General features: G+C 40.6%; 1 pseudogene across 1 annotated transcript; it reads left to right on the top strand.

The window, feature by feature from the left end:
- Positions 1–12,552: 12,552 nt before the first annotated feature.
- On the top strand, positions 12,553–13,047 carry LOC308343354 (large ribosomal subunit protein uL11-like; annotated as a pseudogene). Its single transcript has one exon. The product of its transcript is annotated as a large ribosomal subunit protein uL11-like (transcript).
- The last annotated feature ends 1,327 nt before the right edge of the window (positions 13,048–14,374 follow it).

Genomic DNA, 14,374 nt, shown 5'->3' with positions numbered 1-14,374 from the left:
GATGGCATCATAGAAGTGGGACTTAATCCATCAAATGCTCATTTAACAGATTCCATGAATTATACCTTCCAAGGACTCAAAGATATAAAGGACTTAAAACAGGGCCTGATTCCAGCATCCTGATGCTTACGTTTGCCTGGTGTCTCATTGAACACAGCAGGAATGTAGAGAGTGACGAGTGTCATAATAACAGACATGATAATGAGACACTTTCAGTCACAGAACTTCATATCTGGAAGAAATATTCCAACCCAATCTCCTCCTTTTATAGATAAGGAAATTGAATTTGTCACTTGTCTACCTTATACTGTTAAGTTTGAAACTGGGCTGGGATTCGGATCCTGGTATAGACCCTGAAGGACAGGCAAATTCCAGTAGAGGGAACGGTAAGGGCTCAGGCAAGGTTGATACTCAAGCGGTAGACACCAGTCAGTTTCACTTGCACCTCGCCTCACCCTATTGTCTGTTCTGATTGATGGGTGCCCCTGCTAACTCATTAACTATTCTGAATGTCACCCCTGGGCAAAGGCACATCTCATGTCCTGCTCCGCTAAATCAGTGTAACAGAAGGAGAGAGATTTTTTAATAATGAAGTACTAGGAAGCAATTAATCTCTTAGCGCTGCACAATGCTTGATATGGCACACCTTTCTCTGAAGATCTCACCAACGGAGAATGAATGTACAAAACAGTTCTATGTGTTAAGAGCAAGGTAAAGGACAGGGCTAAAGAACAAGCTGAATCCAACGTCATGATTCCATTTATAAAGTTGAAAAATTATGTTAGGTGAAGTACTCACAGGTGTAAAATTAAAAAGGACAAAGCAGGTTTGTTTTTGGGTTTTGTTTTGTTTGGTTTGGTTTGGTTTTATGGTATTAAGTCTTTACTCTGGGGACAAGGAAGTTAGGAAGGTGTAGCAACTCACAAGGTCTTCTGGGGCATGGCAATTTTCTATTTTTTCAATACTGGTATTCATTTTGTAACTAGTCATTACACTACACATCTGTTTTATGCACTTTTCCATATGTTATATTTAACAACAAAAAATGATCACTAAAGCAGACTGAAGTTTGGTTTCTTTTTTGAAGGCTGGGAAAGTAATGTGGACAGATCATCAGGTTCAATGAGCAGTTGCTTGAAGACAAAACAAAAGAGCCTGGGAACAAAGATGCTAAAATGGCATCACAATTAGAATGTGGAGATTAGCTATCAACATCTCAACATCCCTGTGTGGAGAAGAGCCCTTCCCATCCTCTCACTCCCACAAAGAATGGTGGTTGTCACAAGCATTCTTGCTTAACAGCATTGTATTTCTAACACTTTTGGGAGATATGGCTAGCCAGACTTCTAGGAAAAACACACAATACAGATCTTGATGGTAAATGGGCTGAGAAAGTAAAAAGAGAAGAATGAATCATTGATTTCTGAATCATTGATTTTTTTCCTTTTTTTTTTTTTTTGCTCACTGTCTCATTTATCGGTGTTCTATTCAATGGCATTAAGTACATTCCCAATGTTGTGCAACTATCTCCACTATCCATTTGCAGAAGAGTCATCGATTTTTAAACAGTAAAAAATGGGCACAGGATCTCAAGTCTGATATCCTTTTTGGACAGATGGAGGGTGGAGGGAAGTTTTGTCTGTATACATGGGGAGGGAGACGGTAGTCATGAGGGGGTGTGTTTACATAAGGGGACAGTGACAGCAAGTGTCCCCTGCTGCGCAATGGCTTGCACGCTGATTAGCCTGGCAAGGACACCACATGATCACCACCTGCAGCCTTTCCGCCGTGGTGCTGTTGGGCCCTGAGCACTGGGACTTGCTGTGCTGGTCCCAAAGAGAGGCTGCCTGCAGCGGGACCATGGGAAGAACTGCCGTGCCTGATGGTGGGTCTAACCTTCCCCAGAGCTGCAGTTCTTTGCGTTTTGGTCTGATTCTCCAAAACTATTCTCTTGCTGCATGATATGCAAAATTCGTGTAATTTTGGAGCTGGAAGGGACCCTAGAGATGACTTATTCAAACCCTCTCACTGTCCAGTTGCAGAATCAAGGATGATCAAGAAGCCCGAGCAGGGTGACACCGCAGAGGGAGCTAGGCGCTGCAAAATTCTGCAGCTGCTGCACTCATTTTAAAATTAAAGGGACTGATTCTTAAAACATTTTTGTTTTGCTTTATTTTGAATAGCCAGACCCTCCCAGGAATAATAAAAGCACAGCTAGAAATCTCTAATCTGGTGGGGTTTCTTTCCCTTTAATTTTACCACATGTGGACCCTGAAATTGTAATAAGAAACAGGACCGAACATAGTAACTCACCATATAATGCAATCTAACCCAGATGTTGATGGCAGGCTGATTTCTGAAGCACAGGCTGAGAGCTTGTTTCAGAAGTGGGGAAACGCTGGGATTCTAGAATAGCAGTCATAACCCTCAGCTAAATGTCCCTGTAGAGCTTGTAACCAAGGCCATTCCTGATACACAGAAATTTTTTTATATTCATGCCCTTTGTCCATTCTCAGCTTCTTCCCTCCTCTTTCCTTCCTTCTGTGAGCCCATGTTCCCACATTCCTATTATTTCCTCCTCTCTCAGTTCCCAGGAGCATCTTGCTTGCCCTTGGGTTTTCGGGACCTCCCGTTAGAACATCCTGGCTAGGACTGCGTTTCTAAAAAAGCTTATGACTCATAGGACTATTTTCCTGAATTTTCCTCCATTATCAAAATCCCTTACTATCATTCTCAATTCCAAAGTGTGCTAAGGGAAGCCTGGGTGGTTCAATTAGTTAAGCGTCTGCCTTTGGCTCAGGTCATGATCCGAAAGTCCTGGGATAGAGGCGGGCATCTGGCTCCTTGTTTAGCAGGAAGCCTGCTTCTCTCTCTGCCTGCCCCTCCCCCTGCTTGTTCTCTCTTTCTGTCTGACTAATAAATAAATAAAATCTTTAAAAAAAAAAAACAAAACACCCTAAATGTCCTATGTTGACTTCCCAAGATAATTTTATAATTTAATCAGGGTTTATGGAGGAAGGACCAAATTATGACTCACTGACTGACATACTTTATTTATTTATTTATTTATTTATTTATTTATTTATTTTAGAGAGCAAGCACGAGAGCCAAGGGAAAGGGAAAGAAGCAGACGTCCCGCTGTGTGTGGAGTCTGACGCGGGGCTTCATCCCAGAAACTCGAGATCATGAGCTGAGCCAAAACCAAGCCAGGCACTTAAGTGAGCCACCCAGGTGCACCCCAAATCATGACTTGGAAGGCCATAGACACTTTTACTTTTATGGGCCCCTTACTCCATTAAAAAAAATATGAAAAATCACATTGTACAACTGCATTGGAAGAAAAATAAATACAATCCAGACTGGATTCATTATTATTTTCCCCTATAATCTTTTAAAAAGTAAAAATGAAAAAATATTGTAGGCCCTAAGCATTGTACCTACCGTGCCTCAACCACACTGTCTGTGCCTGTTAGTGCCTCCCAAAGATTGGTGGGTTACATTAGCGTATCAGACTGTGTTCAGTTATCACTAGGATGCTTTTGGTTGTAAATAATGGAACAAAACTCAAATGGGCTTAAATAATAAGGGGAATTTATAGGCTCACAGAGCTGGTCAAGTTCAGAGACTGCTATGGCTTAGAGTCAGGTACCTTCCCTTGTGAAACTTCCATTCTTCAGGTAAAGACAGACAGACCACGTCATAGACCACACATTTTACCTGCCCATTGGCCACTGCCCTCCCTGCCTACCTTCCTATCAGAGCTCACCTCCATGACGAAGGGAGCTGAAAAAGCCAGACATGCTTTCTCAGTCTCTCTGGAGGCTACGCTTTAGACACATAGCCAAATTCTGGACATTGCAACTTCAGTGAAAGTATGCTTCCAGGTTTCCTCCACCTTAGCTGTGCAAGAAGTTCCCATTCCTTCTGTCCTGCTTTGGGATATGCACAGGCTTCTGCAACAGTCTTCATTTCATGAGAGGCCTCGTGGACTACACTTTGAAGGTGGCAGAGCACAAAGACCCAGTTTCGGGTTCTTGATGACCTTGTTGAATTACCTAACCAGCCCTGAAACTCGTACCTCTGAACACTTTCATTAAGTAAGATAACAAATTTTTAGCTGAATATTCTATTACTTGCAGCTTCCTACAAATAATGAGAAAACAAGGGAATGAACCCCAGATTTTCAGATATTGATACATGCTATTAGGACAATAAATATGATGCAGGACTGCTTCAAACTGGATGATTATAGAAAGGCTCTCTAAAGTGACATTTGAGCCTGATGGAGCCAGCCATACAGAGATCTGGAGGCAAGGTGCTTTAGACAGAGCAAATGGTAACTCTAAAAGTCCTAAGTGGCAATTATTAGAGTGAATTTGAAGAACAAAAAGAAGTCCCTTGATTGCAGTACAGCAAATAAGGGGAGGGAGTAGAATGTGACATCAGACAAGTTATAGGTCATTTTGCTTTTTTTTTCAGAATGCCTTGGCACAATGGTATAATTTTGGTTCTGGAAAACTGGGTGGAGGGGACATTTTAAGGATACCAAGTGGCAAAATCTCATTTTGTAAGCAGCTGCTTAGTGTGCATATTAAATGTGGTGGCACTATCTGCCCATCTCCTTTGTAAGTACCGTCCTCCAGCTCCTAAACTCCTCCTTTTCAGAGAACTGTACTCCACTCACACATGGTTGCCACAGGAGCAGCTCTATTTTATGAAAGGACCTGACTATAGTTTACTGGACCAGAGATGGGTATCTAATCTAAAAAGGCTTTTCCCCTAGGGGTTTTGGAATTGGGGGCAAGGGATCAAGCCTTGCACATGGCTAAAGATGTAAGATGTAAAGCTTGAAAGATGTAGTCATATCTTGATCATATGAAAAAACAATTGGTTGTCCATCCCGAGAGGAGGAATAAGGGAAGGACAACCCTAATGGAATTCAAGTCCCTGGTTCCCGTAGGTTCCCAAAGCCCAGCCCCATTTTTCCCTTTTTTAGTTGGGTGATTCCATTTTTATACCATGGTTTATTTCAGGTACCTTTTAGAGGAAAGGGGAGATATCAATAATTGGAATCAAGGGTGAAATATTAAAATAACAAATCTTAAAATATAGAATTAGCTGAGTAAAACTGAGGTGGGGAGCAGTAATGATTTAGAGATCCTGAGCTGAATGCCTATATTCCTAGTTACGTAATAGCAAAGCAGTTGACTACCTATTGTCTCTTGAGGACCATGAGCCTATAAAGATTTCAGTAGTGGGGTACCTGGCTGGCTTAGTCAGTGGAGCATGAAACTCTTGATCTTGGGGTTGTGAGTTTGAGCCCCATGTCGGCTGTAGAGATTACTTAAAAATAAAATCTTAAAAAAAAAGAGCTCAGTAGAAGTCGATATATCCACCATGTATTTATTCATTTTGTTCTGTCTTTAGGAAAACTAATTTCTAGTTAAAGCTGGCTTACCTTTAAGTATATAGAGAACAGAGTGTGCTTTAAGAAAACACTTTTTTTTGCTCATAACCAGTGATATGTGACCACTATTGCTTCGATAATGGTCTTGCTAAATTGTACCAGCCAAATTCTCTTTTCTTTTTAAAGATTTCATTTTTTATCTGAGAGATAGAGAGAGAGAGCATGAGCAAGGTGAGGGGGCAGAGGGAGAAGCAGACTCCCTGCTGAGCAGGGAGCCCAATTCGGACTCAATCCCGGGACTCCAGGATCATGACCTGAGCCAAAGGCAGATACTTCACTGTCTGAGCCACCCAGGTACCCCTGTACCTGCCAAATTCTTAACAGCACTCTAAGATCTGTGCATTAATTTGGAAATTTGAGGGAACCTGAAATCTTATTACTCTCCTTCCCTTGCTCCAACCTATTCTTAACTTTTGCAAATTAGTACCAGGGTTTGGTACATTCTTTTCTACTAGGCAGAAAATTTCCCTTTCCTCTACTAACTTTATCATAATTTCAGTTGTCCCCCACCTCTCTATTTGAGCTTGCATCCTGAAACTTCCTGAGAATTCAGATCTGGATTAGGTACTCTTGCTAAGAACTCTTATAACACTGTGTTCCTACTATCACCTAGTTTTATAACTGCTTTCTTGTCTTTCTGCACCACTGAACTATAAGTTGAGAGCTGGGCACATAGTACGGTTTTAATAAAGAGTGTTGTATGAATGAATCAAAAGTTATAATGAATACTAAGATAATATATGCAAAGTATTTGGCACATAAACAATCAATACTTTTTTCTTGTTAGTTTTCTTTTATGATTCATAAAAAACCCCTAGAACCTGAGAACAGTAAGGCATACTGAATATTGCCCTACAGTGGGAACAGCTATGCAGATGAAACCAGGGGTGATGTGAAAATTTAACAGTTTGGTCAACCGTCATAGCAGATGCCCAATCAATTAGAACAGAAGAGCCTGGCCTTCTACTTAGAAGAGATGATTGGCCTTGCCCCAACAACAGAACAAAAATTCACTTATTAATAAACTGAACATATGGTGACTATATCTAAGAAGAATTGAAATTAGATTGAATATTCCAAGATGGAAAGTTATTTACCAGTGATACTTTTAACTACAATCCAAGTAGTTACATTGACACTACTTGTACTGATAAGAACTTACTTATAAAATAACCAATATCTCTTTTATATATTAGCGACAGTCATTAAAAAACAATATTTCCAAGCATATAAAGCATAATAAAATTTAAGAATAAATTTAAGATATACCAAGCATAATTTAAAACTATACAGCTTTACTAAGGATCATAAAAATACTTGAATAAGAGGGGAAAGAGCATGTTCTTTTAAAGATTCTTCGATATTAAAAGATGATAATTCTCCCCAAATTATTTTACAAACACTGAAATTTCAAATAAAACACCAAAGGTTTTTTTTTTTGTAAAGTTTTTGTTGAAAGATAACATACATACAAAAAGTACATGTATAGTACATCTCAACACATTTGTAATTATTTTTAAATGGGTTTAAGTTCAAAGTCTATCTGAAGTAAAATGGAGCAAAATAGCCAATAAAATTTCAATTTAAAAAACTAAAATTTGGGGGGCACATGGGTGGCTCAGTGGGTTAAGCCTCCGCCTTCGGCTCAAGTAATAGAGTCCTGCATCAGGATCTCTGCTCAGCAGGGAACCTGCTTCCCGCTCCCCCTGCCTGCTTCTCTGCCTACTTGTGACCCCTCTCTCTCTGTCAAATAAATAAATAAAAATTTTTAAAAAGTTAAAAAAAAAACTAAAATTTTGGAGCTGGTACTCTAATATAGAAATTGACAGAAAAGGATAGAAAGCCCTCTTCCCCCCCAAAAAGCTCATGAGAACATGTATAAATAAATATGGTTAATGTAGCATTTCAGGCTATGAGTTAATTATAGAATCTTTAATGGTGCTAGGATGATTGTGATACCAGTATTTAACTGAACATTGGATTTAAAAAAGAAATATAAATAAAATCAGAGAAGATCCAGAATAATATATAGCTTAAAATTTACTACTTGTAAGCATGCCATTAAAAATTGACATCATAATAAAGAAGATTGATAGACTTGTCTGCATACATTTAATACTTCTCTGTGGTGAAGATCATAACGTTAAAAGGCAAATGACAAATTAGGAGACAGTGTTTGCTATCTTCATTAGGTCCCAGGTAGTGTCTGATAAGATCAAGGTGTACTTTATTCTATTGAGTTTATGTACAGATCCTGGAGTCAGATTGCTTGGATTTGAATATGAAACGGCCCACTTACCAGCTGTCTTAGGTCAGGTTCCCTAGAAGCCATGGCCGAGATGAAGATTTTTATACAATTGGCTTATCAAAGATGTTCTCTTCAGTGAAATCTGAAGAATGCAGGAAACAGGCTAAGACAGCGGGATAACCTAGTAAAGACAAGGGTTCAAAGGAAGTCTTACCTCAGCCTGACCTCACTGGAAGATGTAGAGCAAACATGGTACCACGAAGTCTTCTGGCCTTGAAGCAAGCAGGCTGGGCCTTTGTATCCCTACTGCACCTGTCAGTCATTGTTTGTAGGCCATCCCAATACTTGGGACAAACTGAGGACTATTTTCCTGAGAAGGGGGCAACTCTGAGTTGTTAGCCACCAACCGTCATGGCGGCTAGATGATGGCTGGATGCACTAGATGGACAAGGGGATTGGGAGATAGCACTAGCAGCATCTTCTAAAATAACTAAAATCAGTCATCCTGATTGAGTTTCTTAACTCTTTGAAGCTTTCATTTCCTCATTTACAATGAAAACATATCAATGCTATTGGGTTGTAGGAGTTATGGTAAGGAATAGTATGTCAGGAAAGAGTAACAAAAATACTCAAAAGTTAGCATTTAGAGAGTTTTACAAGTCTAAATGTTCACTAATGGGAAATGGAAAAATGGGAAAACGACAAAGTAAATGGGAAAATGGGAAAACGACAAAGACTGGCAAAGCATAAGCGAAGAAATAGAATTGTCCAAAATATTGGAATATTTTCTCTTTCACTATATCTATAGAAATGCAAACTTAAAGCAAATAACTATTTATTTCTTATTTAAGAGACAAAATCAAAGATAATACTCAGTGTTAGCAAGGTGTCTGTGTGGGAATAGAGCAATCTCTTACATTCCTATTAAGAGTATAAAATGATCGGGGTGCCTGGGTGGCGCAGTGGGTTAAAGCCTCTGTCTTCGGCTCAGGTCATGATCCTGGTGTCCTGGTGTCCTGGTGTCCTGGGGTCGAGCCCTGCATCAGGCTCCATGCTCAGCAGGGACCCTGCTTCCCCGTCTCTCTCTGCCTACCTCTCTGCCTACTTGCAATCTCTGTCTGTCAAACAAATAAATAAAATCTTGAAAAAAAAAAGTATAAAATGATCGATTGTTTTCTGGAGGGCATATTGGAAATCTGTCTGAAGTTTTTAAATCATGTATACCTTCTTAAATGTGCATTCCCATTTCCAAGAATTTATTTGCAGAGAATTTGGCATAGAAATTGGTAAATACTTAAAAATACAAAGAAGTGCATACGTAGTGTTATTCAAGTATTGGAAAATTGGCACGAGTCGATAATTAAAAAGGGATAATAATGACAATGCAGTTACTATGAAGGGAAATGGTATAAAAATATACTTACTGATAAGAAATTAAGTCCAAATTTGAGTCAAAAACACAAATTAAAAAATTGTATCCTGGGGAGCCTGGGTGGCTCATTTGCTTAAGCAACTGCCTTCTGCTCAGGTCATGATCCTTGAGTCCCAAGGATCGAGTCCAGCATCGGGCTCCCAACTCCATCCGGGGGTCTGCTTCTCCCTCTGACCTTCTTTCCTCTCATGCTTTCTCACTCTCTCTCTCTCAGATAAATAAATAAAATCTTTAAAAAAATTGTATTCTGATAATAAGACACAATTTCTAAAAACATTTGGAGGTAACATACACTAGTGGTGATTATCTTTGTGAGACGAATTATTTTTATCTTCTCTGTGCTTATATGTAGCTTTCTGATCTTTCTGCAGTGAAGAAGTGACACAACAGTAACTCACAAGCTTCAGGCTTCTCAGGAGCTCAAGCTGGTAGGTACAAAATGTGAGGGTGGCCTTTAGCCACAATTTAGTTATTTTTGATTTCCTGCTATTTCTGCCAAACCTAAATTTGTAAGCAAATGCTTGGAACATATTTAAAGATAGAATGAAGATCAGTTTCAAGCAAACAGATTTCTTAAACACACAGACACAAATCACTTCCTTTACCTAAGGAAGAAAAAGAAAATCTTTCCTATAAGAGCGACTGGTGAGAGAACTATCTTAGGTTGTTGCTTTGAAACTTGATTCACACTCATTCAAGGAATTATTTCTTCAGCGTACTCATTTTATTCTGTCTTTAAGCTCTTTGACTATTTGGGCAAGATAGCAAACTGTATCAATCAGAATCACAACAGAAAACAGATGGCGCGAAGGGGTAAGTGAAGAGAGGAGAACAAAGGGATAGTTTACAATGCTGTGGGCAAGGCTCAGAAAAGGCATGACATCAGGGCTTGCTAGCAATATCAAAGAGAGGCTGAAAGAATGAGAAGGAGGAGCTGTTGTTTGAACCTTGAGAAGCCAACTGAGAGATGCAGGGACTCAGTTGAACACAAGTCACCATACCAATCACATCTGGCTCCTGTCCTCCAAGTGTTGGCTCAGCATTTCAGGTAGCTTCCATGTCCGGGCACCTCCACACCAACACAAGTGTCCACAATCCTCACAGCAGGGGCAGAGAGACGAGAAGCCCCCACACCAGCTACTCAGTGCAGCTAACTGGAGGTGATGGGTCATGTCTGTGCACGTCTCATTGGCCGAAGCAAAGTCATGTGGTCTTGCCCAACCACAGGGGGCTGGGGAAGAGTCCTCATATGCACCTGAAAGGAAAAGAGAACTAGAAACACTGGTGAAAAACACAGACAGAGAGTAACCCCTGCTCTTTTGTATTACGCTGCATTCCTTTGTATGAGAGACAAGTTCTCACCCAACCTTGGGACATACTCAATGCTGTGCCATGTCACAGTTGCCACTAACCACACTGAGCACCTGAATGTGACTTGAGGTGTGCTGTGCAGGTAACATAAACCTCAGAGTTTTCAAAGACTTAGTACAAAAAGTAGAATGCAAGATAGTCCATTAATGGTTTTCATTATCGATTATATGTGGAATGGTAATGTTTTTGAAATACTGAGTCAAATAAAAATACATCATTATTTATTAATTTTATCTATTTTTATTTTTTAAATGTGGTTTCTAGAAAACGTTGTGTGTGTCTTGTGTTGTGGCTCGCACTATATTGCTATTGAACGGTGCTGTTCTACAGAGTTCTCCTGGTTCCTGAGAGAGTTTCTAACAGGAAAAGATAGGGCACCTGGGTGGCTCAGTGGGTGAAGCCTCTGCCTTGGGCTCGGGTCATGATCTCAGGGTCCTGGGATCGAGCCCCGCATTGGGCTCTCTGCTTGGCAGGGAGCCTGCTTCCCCTCTCTCTCTGCCTGCCTCTCTGCCTACTTGTGATCTCTGTCAAATAAATGAATAAAATCTTAAAAAAAAAAAAAGAAAAAAAAAGATAAAGAATTACCAATTTCTGCTAGAATTCTCCACAGGATGAAACATTACTTTAATTGCTCCTGTAGCTAAGCAGCTACACAAGTGTGAAGGTTTTCTTCTTTTATTTTAGTGTCTAATTTAAAATTCTTTATTAAAATTCAGGATCAGTTTTTTTTTTTCCTCTCCTCCATAAAGGCAAAGAACAGGTGGTTCGTAGAGACCATTTTTATAAAACGTGTTTAATGTTTAAATGTCACTCAGTTCCATTAAAACAAAGGAGCCATTCAGCAATGTGTTGCATTTTAGTTTTTTACCTTCTTGTAGAAACTCATTTCAAAGACTTTGACTACTTTCTTATTAGGAAAGGGTACAGAGAAAGTCATTAACTTTACCTTTTCCTGCATATTGAGAGCTGAAGTTGTAGGAAGTTCTTGAGTTTTCTTGGAAATATGGTCTAACAGTAGCTATTTGATGGCCTGTGCCAGAGATGCCCCCTTTGCCCCTTCAGTCCCCTCCCTTCCCCTAGACCCCGCTCTTTGCCCTGGAGGCTGACCTGCAGGTCTGTACTACGAGGTCTGGAATGGAGATTTCTGGTAGAGACTAGAAGGGGAGAGCAGAATGGGGGTCAGGATGTTTACTTACCTGCAAGGTAGCCTGGGGCTGTCTGTTTAGGCTTGAGTCAGAAAAGGGCATCACTCTCAATAAAAGAGTTCAATAAGGAAATTAGAGTACTGACTGAGTACCACTGCTTTTTGTCATGACTGCAAGTTCCAGCATTGGCTCACTCTGCTCATCCTTGTGGGTCTCGGAGTGGTGACAGCTTTGCTGCTCTTACCCTCAGATGGCTGCCCTAGCCCTCGTGATTCCCTAATACTCCCTTGAGTGGTCCTAAAGTGAGTGTGCCATCTGCATTCGACTGCGACCCTGACACTGGGCCCGCTGGCATCTGGTGGGAGGGCTACCTCAAAACAGGGGTTGTTGAGTGTCCTGGCCAAAAATGAAGGACGGAGGAGCAGCAGTTTGAAGATCTTTGCTTAAGTCTAGGAACATAAAACATATATTTCTGCCTGATATTTTGAAAAGCTCTTACAATGTCTTAGGACAACAAACTCTGTAATATGACTAAGGTAGGAAAGAAAGGTATCAGGATGCATCTTATATGCTGTAGTTTTCTCTCTGGAAAAGAAATGTCAATAATGGAACCACACATTAAGCTCTACACTCCACAATTCTTGGTCTTCTAAGAAGATACTTGCACTTCTTTTAGATGGGAACTTGAAAAACTTCCTTTGTTTCCCCACTGGTACAATGAGGAGTTTAGACTGGATTATCTTAAATATCCCCGTGCCCTAACATTCTGTAAGTCTGTGGTGTTTCAGTCAAATTTGTGAAATATGGCTTTCTGGCCTTTGGCTTGGTGAAAGTGCAGCTGTCTTCGGTTGTCCTGAATCTGGGTTTATCCGACACCAGCCCCTCCACCATGCCCCCTAAGCTTGACCCCAGCGAGACCCAAGTTGTATACCTAAGGTGCACCGGTAGGGAAGTCTGTCCTGGTCCAGAAGATGGGCCCCCTGGATCTGTCTCCAAAAAAGGTTGGTGATGACAGCGACAAGGCAGCTGATGATTTGAAGGGCCTGAGGATTGCAGTGAAACTGACCATTCAGAACACACAGGCGCAGACTGAAGTGGAATCTTCTGCCTCTGCCCTGATTACCAAAGCCCTCAAGGAACTGCCAAGAGACAGAAAGGAGCAAAAACACATTAAGCACAGTGGAAATGTCACTGTTGATGAGATTGTCAACATTGCCTGACAGATATGGCTCCGATCTTTAGCCAGAGAACTCTCTGAAACCCTTAAAGAGATTCTGGGGACTGCCCAGTCCGTGAGCTGCAATGTGAAATCATAGATGATATCAAGAGTGGTGTGGTACAATGCCCAGCTAGTTACAAACTACAAAGGAAAATATTTCAATAAGGGATCATTTGATAACTTAAAAAAAAAATCATGGAATAACATAGTGAAGTAAATGTGTGGACTTCTCTGAAGTAACGGGATGAATATTTTGCAAAACAAACTTCACCTTCCCACCTAGGAAAATCAGACATAATTATTTTGCTAATGCCCTTGAAAGCACCTTGTAAGAGTACATGGTCCTAATAGCGACAAGCTGGGTCAGAGGTCAATGAACAATGGCCCATGGGCCAAATGCGACCTGCTGCCTGTTTTGTAAAGTTTTCTTGAAACACAAGCCATGCTGATTTGTTTATTTATTGTCTATGTCTGCTTTCTCACTACCATAGCAGAGTTGAATTGTTGCAAGAGAAATTATGTCAGTCCACAAAACCTAAAATGTTTACCAACTAGCCCTTTACAGAAAAAGTCTGCCAAACCCTGGCTTAAGATGTATAAGCAGCTGGGGCACTGGGTGGCTCAGTGGGTTAAAGCCTCTGCCATCGGCTCCAGTCATGATTCCCAGGGTCCTGGGATCGAGCCCCACATCGGGCCCCCTGCCTGCCTCTCTGCCTACTTGTGATCTGTCTGTCAAATAAATAAATGAAATCTAAAAAAAAAAAAAAAAAAAGATGTGTAAGCGGCTGACATACCCCAGATCCTGATAGTGGGTGATTAAAGGTACAAATAAAGGTCCCATTTGAAAGCGCCAGAATTAAGTGCTCACCTCTGCAGCACAATTAGTGAAATTAATTAGCAGCAAAATTATAACACTTTGTATGTATGACACTTCAAAGACAGTCTGGTAATCCAAGGATCTGAGCTCAGTTCCATTCTTGACCAGCTTAATCTTGTGAGAGTTACCGAATTTTTCTTAATTGTAAAATCACATGAGATAATACATGGAACACCTTAAATTTCCATCCGAAAGTAAAGAGTTATTAAATATTAATTTTGACACTGCAGAAAAGAAAACTCTAGGTCTATGAAGTTAGAAGGTTGGAAAATTCAGCATATGGCCATAGAGCTTAATATGCAATGTTCAGTAAATTACTGAATAACCATCTTCCTCCCATTGCCCTCATAAAGCCACTCCTTCAGCAAAACAACAAAAAAAACCCAACCTTGAATCTCACAGGCAGGTGACATACTGGGAACAATGCAGGGGAATGAGAAGCCCAACAGAAGAATTTGGAATGACGGCCACCTGGCAACTGTGTGCACTAGGACCCTGGCCAGGAGGATACTGGGGTTTCATAGCTCCCAATCTACAAAAGCTTCTGCAGTTGGCTCCAGGAAGAGGCTCTGCAATGGAACCTTCCAGCTATGCATTCACAGCGGACTCGAGTTC

This window comes from Martes martes (assembly GCF_963455335.1).
Source record: "Martes martes genome assembly, chromosome: 5".
In the NCBI taxonomy this organism is placed as follows: Eukaryota; Metazoa; Chordata; class Mammalia; order Carnivora; family Mustelidae; genus Martes; species Martes martes.
Note: the sequence above shows the minus strand (reverse complement) of the source record. Positions and strands in the feature narration are given on the sequence as shown.